Source organism: Bombus impatiens, unplaced genomic scaffold, assembly GCF_000188095.3.
Source record: "Bombus impatiens unplaced genomic scaffold, BIMP_2.2 scf_0102, whole genome shotgun sequence".
Classification (NCBI taxonomy): Eukaryota; Metazoa; Arthropoda; class Insecta; order Hymenoptera; family Apidae; genus Bombus; species Bombus impatiens.
Window position 1 is genome coordinate 4,558,210 of NT_176521.1, and position 6,590 is coordinate 4,564,799.

Here is a 6,590-nt window from a genome sequence, read left to right on the forward strand (position 1 = left end):
ATTTATCATGCTTTTCCCTACTTTATTCAAACTGCATTTAAACACGCGCTGTTTCATTTGTACCCTGCCCCTCGGCGCCGGCGTTTCTTGTCAGGCCCAGGAAAGGTTTGAGATCGCAAATGACTCGGTGATGAAGAGAAGTGCCAACAAACAGACACACTCGGCTCTAATTTCCTCTTCTAATCGAGATGCAGCTACACAGGTTCATTTTTTACCGTGACTAGAATTTCAAGTAAACGTAGATTCCTTCCCTTTTTTCATTTTATTTCTTCCATATCACGGAAGATTCTCCTTGTTGATTCTTTAAGTATCTCGTCCCATTAACTGCTTGAAGAAACTTATTGGTAAAAGAACATTTTCCGGTAAAGCACAAGCTACGCGATAGAAAATCACGCGCAGAATTCGTTGTATAAATTGATATTTGAAATTTTGTTTAAGTTTCGCCACCAACTTTTCCAACAAATCAATAAAAATCGATTTTGTGTATGGGAGAAGGCCGATCTTATAATATACGTTGAACTTTTACCGAAAGTAATTACAAATAGAGACGACAATTGGTATTTGATTATATATTTTGTAATATCGTTTAGTGTTCGATTAACTACGATCATGTACTTTTCAACGTTAACGAAGCCCCAGCTAATTTAAACCGTCCGGCAGTGCTTTCATCAGTGGCACGTCCTCGTCGCAATTGAGCTTTCAATTTTAGCTTCGATAAACAACAATTTCGATTTCACATTTCATGAACGTGCTTCCTGATCCGTTAATAACGAAATGTCGCCTGGCCGAATTCAGGGCTGAATTTTAACGCAATTTTCAAGCGAAATTTAATTTTTCACACGAGCCTCGTTCGCGTGAAATTCATAGCGCGTTCCTCCTTCATCAAACTGAGTGTTCATCGCGTTCGCCGGCAACGACTTACAAATTCATTAATCGAAATATAGGTCAGTTATTAACTGGTCAACTCGAAGTAGGAGTCCCGTGAATGATGTTTGATTTGGCGATTTCGGTGGTCGTTTAATGCAAAAGATTCTTAACCACACACAGCTCATTCCGGTACCACACTGTTGGAACGTTTAATTACACACTTTGCATTCCGTTCTCGTTATTTCAATGTAAACAAGTGCATCGTGCAGAGTATTTTATTTAATTGCTTGTTTATAATCGCATCAATCATTATAATAGATTATTTTACACAGAAATTTTTAAATTACACAGAATGCACATAATATTTTACAATACACAAAATATCCAAAGTGTTGCTATAATGTTTTATATCCTTGGTTATATTTAAATTTTTGCGTTCCGATAGAAGAATTTAAGTAATTTAAGTAAAGATTTATGCTCAATGTATTGAAATAAATATTATTGAGATAGGGATATTTCTAATAAAAATAATGTAGGAAATGATAGTCATCTTTTTCCCTTAATAAATAATGTCTTATTTGTCAGTTTCGATGGTCTATTAATTTAGAAAAAGATCCGTGATATCTGTCCTAAAAAGGAGGTTCAATGACTCTTAGACCCTTATTATGTCACTCACTCACTTGTTATGTAGGATCTTATTAAGGAAATTGCGCTTATTAGGGAGAAATATCGGGAAACGATCAAATCGATGAATTACTCGACTGATTGTGAGTAAGAAGTTTGAAAGGCGCTCTCCGAGATCGTTCAATTCTTCCCTTTGGGATTAATCTTTTTCTACTTTTATCGTTCCTCGCCTTGTGAAAGTTGCTGCGTTTGTGAAAAGCCGTGCGCGTAATCAAATATTAACAGAATTTCTACGCGTATTTTCTTCATATAAATAGAACTAAAGCAGCAATAATGCGAAGTAATAATAATAAATAATAATTCATGGCACGGATGATAGAATTCGAGAATTTCGAGAATTTCAGTATGAAAAACTATTTCAAATCTCTATAATTTTCATTGGCATGGAAAGAATAAAAAGATCAGCAAAAAACAAGGAATATTTACAAATCATTCATCATACTAAAATGTAGAAATAATTTAAACGTATCTAATAATTTCTGTTTTATTTATTTATTTTCCTAATAATCTACTTTAGTCAAATAACGTTAAACACACTAGAAACTTTATTTACTTAACAATTATATAAATTCTAATGTCACGATTTTTCTAAAATAAAACAAATTAATGTCGGCTTGTTAAAGAAGTACGATTAAAGGAGTACATTTATTTAGATTTCAATTCAATCATAAAGTTCATTTTTCACTAGGATAATGTTTAATTTACGGATGTACAATGATGTACTAATTCAATGGGCGGCGGAGTTGCTTATTTTTAATTTGAAGTTTGTCCATTCATTAACAGGTAATTTGAAAGTTAATTCGAAATCAGTTCGCCTTCGAATCCTGCTGCCTCCATTTTCTCGTTAAAACTTCACCGAACGGGAGTACGAAACGAAAATTAACCGTCGTCGTAACGTCGATATCGACGATGTGATACAAAGTAAACGCCATTGCAGTGGCGCATCATGCACTGATCCGATACGATAAATGTCGTTATGCATTATTAATATTTATTAGGTGAAAGGCTTTACGATGAATCTTTCGCGACATTGTGTGGAACAAACGATCGTGACTGCATCGTTCGAAAAAAAATATACAAAAATTTTGGGATCGTTGGACGATCTGTTGGTATAGTACAATATGGAGATTTGGGCAACGTGCACGAAAAAGAAGATTAACGAAGGAAACGTATATTCTATCTTATATATGTTTGGAATTAGAAACATTGTATATTTTAATCGAAATATTATAGAAATTATAATGATATAATTTAATAACATAGTGTACAATGTCAACTTCTTTATCGCGTATTACTAGGTTTTTCATAACCCTCTATTTTTACTGAATATTCTAATCCTCAATTTTATTTATTTGTTTAAAGAATATTTTTTATTTTCAATTGAATTTAAGCAATAAACTTCTAGTTTCAAATACTTTGACTGACACTGACTTACCTGACACAAATGCCAGTGTCTAAACAGTTACTCTACTTAGCGAACCAGAAAACACATTCTCCGATATTAAATGATTTATAATTAAACTTAAATTTAAATCAATTAAACGAAAGTTTGAAAATGTGAGAGTAATTAAATTTTACATTCGTATTATACAGATTGTCGTCAACAACGATTTCACGATTAAACAATTATTCAAACATCGAACGATATTCAACGTCAGGGAAACAATCGAGTGTACGATTCGTTTTAGCAAATTGTGAACCAACCACTTGGAGAGTTTGAATCTGGCTGAGGAAAGTGGTGAGAACAAGGAAGAAAATTCGAATGTCTCGGCGGGAATGCTGACGCGACACGAGGAAGCAGAGGACGGAGGGACGATGATCCTCGTTCCTTTTCATCATCCGAAGGCTTTGGTGTCGCTCCTTTTCGACAAAGGGCAGGTAATTTTTCATTGCTACTGGCGACGTCGCGGTATGTGCAGTATTACGTGCGACCAAGTCTGCTTGAGATAGAGAGGAACGAAAAAGAGAGAAAGGGTGGAAAGGGTTGCAGCCGATATTAAAGACATCTCTTGCTGACAAACGAACGCGACCGTTTCTCTTCTGCAATTACGACAAAGCCACTTACTAATCTCGTCGTCTGATAATCCATTACCCTCAACCACCTACGTACTAATCCTAGATCTGACTTTTGGTAACGGTAACCATTATAACAAATCCTTCCGTCGAGTTTCCGCACTCTCGGAACCCTCTCGCTGTCTCTGTCGTTTCCGGCTTTGTTTCTATGCAACGCACGTGTGCCTCGAATTACGTGCGTGCACGGAAACCCCTATACAGGTTGATTCCGAAATTGATGGCTCCCTTCTTCGGCGTTTCGACGTTTGATGTCGCGTGTCAGTGGAAGAATTAATTTAGAGGGCCAGAGGGTTGTCGATTGTCCGATTAATTTGATGGGCGAGTTTACGGAACGTTATGGGAGGTTACGAGTATGTTGTTGGGATAATATCGGTCTATAAAAAGCATAGAATGGTGTGTATATGTATGTAATATTAGAGTTTTACGAGTTATTAATTAATTAAATGGTAAATGCTATCTATTTTTGGTAAAATTGGCCTCCAATATTGCTGGGTACATTATGTCTTCTGTACAAAACCATCTGACAAGATATGATTCTATTATTAATAATTAATAAACAAATTTTTGTATGGTAAAAAAGTTGATTCTGAAACATGTAGATTAATATCTGCAATATTAGATACCTTAAATTGCTTCCTTTAATTTATTAAGAATTAAAGTGTCTAACAGAATTTACAATGTGATCATATTGCAATAAATATATGTTGAAAATATTTATGGCGTAATTTTGCTATAACAAAAGATCGCTTTGGCTTCCTAAGAAACATTTGCGACTTCTTCTTTGCAATAAAAGTAAGCATTTTAGTTGATTATTGAAAAATTAAAGAATCGATTATCGAAATTTAAAATAAATATTGGCGCCAGTATTTACACGTATCAGCCGCCAGAGAGCGCGCATGTAGCAAGTAAAGAGCGTATGTGAGGATGCGTGGTGTGTGCAATTGCTCATTGTATTAGTTTAATTTCATTATTATTTTAATTAGTTACGTAGTATTTATTCAATAGGAGAAAAACATTATATTCATTGTATAATTAAATATTGTATAAGAATTAGTAGAGAATGAATCAATGTGTGTGTGTATGCGCATGTATTGTATCTACGTAGCAGCGGTATTTACTTCCCAACGTTCAGTTGCGGAGAATGTTTCGAAGCAAGGTAAGTAAGACGAAATATGGATTGAGCATTCGATACGCAGATCTCGGCGTGTTCTAACATATTAAGTATTATATTTGCAATAGACGCAGAAAAATGAAGTTTTCTTCCCGTCTCAACGCGTTACAGCATTTCTTCGCAAACCTGGAGTATGTCATGGTAGATAATCAGGTTAGAACGATTGCTGACAATTATTTGACAAATGTGAACAATGATTGTTGATAATTCATATCGTATCTTTTAAATTTATCAAGGTATTAGCAGAAAGTGTCTTTGAATTACTTCTTTTTATGTCATTTATTTAATATTCAAATCATATATTATTTGACATGCTTGTATTTCATATTAACGCATTACAATATAAATATATATATATATTTAATATATATTTAATATATAAATATATATATATATTGTAATGCGTTAATATATATATATTGTAATATATATATATATATATTTATACATAGATTTATACATAGGTCGCCAATTGATGTGGTTTATCGTTTAAGTATGAAATATATTTAGTTATACAATTGATAATTTGTTGTTGTATATTTAACGAAAATGCACAGTTGAATTGTTGCTAAATTCGTTGAATTAAATACCATTATATAATTATGCTACATCCGACATATTTTGTGGTCTGATAATATTCATAACCGCTATAAAACATTAATATATTCCTTGCTCAATGTAAACTCAAAAAATACATTTATGTGCTTATTCGTTTAATGCTGTCATGTAATTAATTTATATTTTGTGAATATTGACACGAGATTCTTCTTAAATTTTTTACTTTAATAATGTTATATCTAGAACAATGTTGTGTCTGGTAATTCTAATAATAAAGAAAATTATTCTTGCATAAGAAAGTAGAGCTGTATATAGTCTGAAATAAAAAAGTAAAATTTAAAAACACGATAAATTTCGATTTATACATATATCACTCCGATTTAACGATTATGCAAGTTATGCAATCAGATCGCTAAAATGTAAGAAAATCGTTAAGTATACAATAACAAATGTTATAACTGTGCAGGAACATTCAATCCTGGCAGAAAATTTATTGTTCACGATTTTATGTGAAACGAGGGCAACTTTTTAAATCAGGATAATGAAACCAAATTTCAATTAATGGTAAAACGATTTTTTTCATACAGTCTCATTTTCCTCGTCAGCTTATTACCGGCGATGAAAAGTGGATAATGAAATGCTCGCAAAATTGCTCGTAAAGGCTTCGGCTAGTGATAAGCAACCTAAAATGAAACCACGAACGACTACGTTCGAATTCAATCTGAATAGTACACGTGCCAGCATAAATGCCAGTTATTTGCCTATTTCTTTTGAAAACAAGCCGAAAGATTAAATCAGATGTTTGCGCGAGAGAAACGAACGTGAAATGAGAAATTGTTTAGGATATAAATTAGCTTTTTAAAGATTAAATTACATAATAGTTAGAATATTAAATTAAAGAATAATGGTTCTATACTTCTATCTATTAAGAATTATTCATTATCTAAAAGTTTAACAAATTTCGCACTCGAACGTTATTTAATTTGAATATTTATAGTAATTGAAATATATTCAATATTTTTAATTAATATTGAAGAATATATCGTTAATTATCTGTAACGATAAATGAAACTGCGTAAAATCTGCAAACTCGTTTTATTTAATAAATCGTATTTATTTGTAGAAAATAAATCAAAGTTACTTGCAGGAGAATATTAATGAAAATTAATATTTTAATTAATTGCAGAAATGCATAAAATTAAATGAAATTTTTTATATTTATGTATCGATATATAAC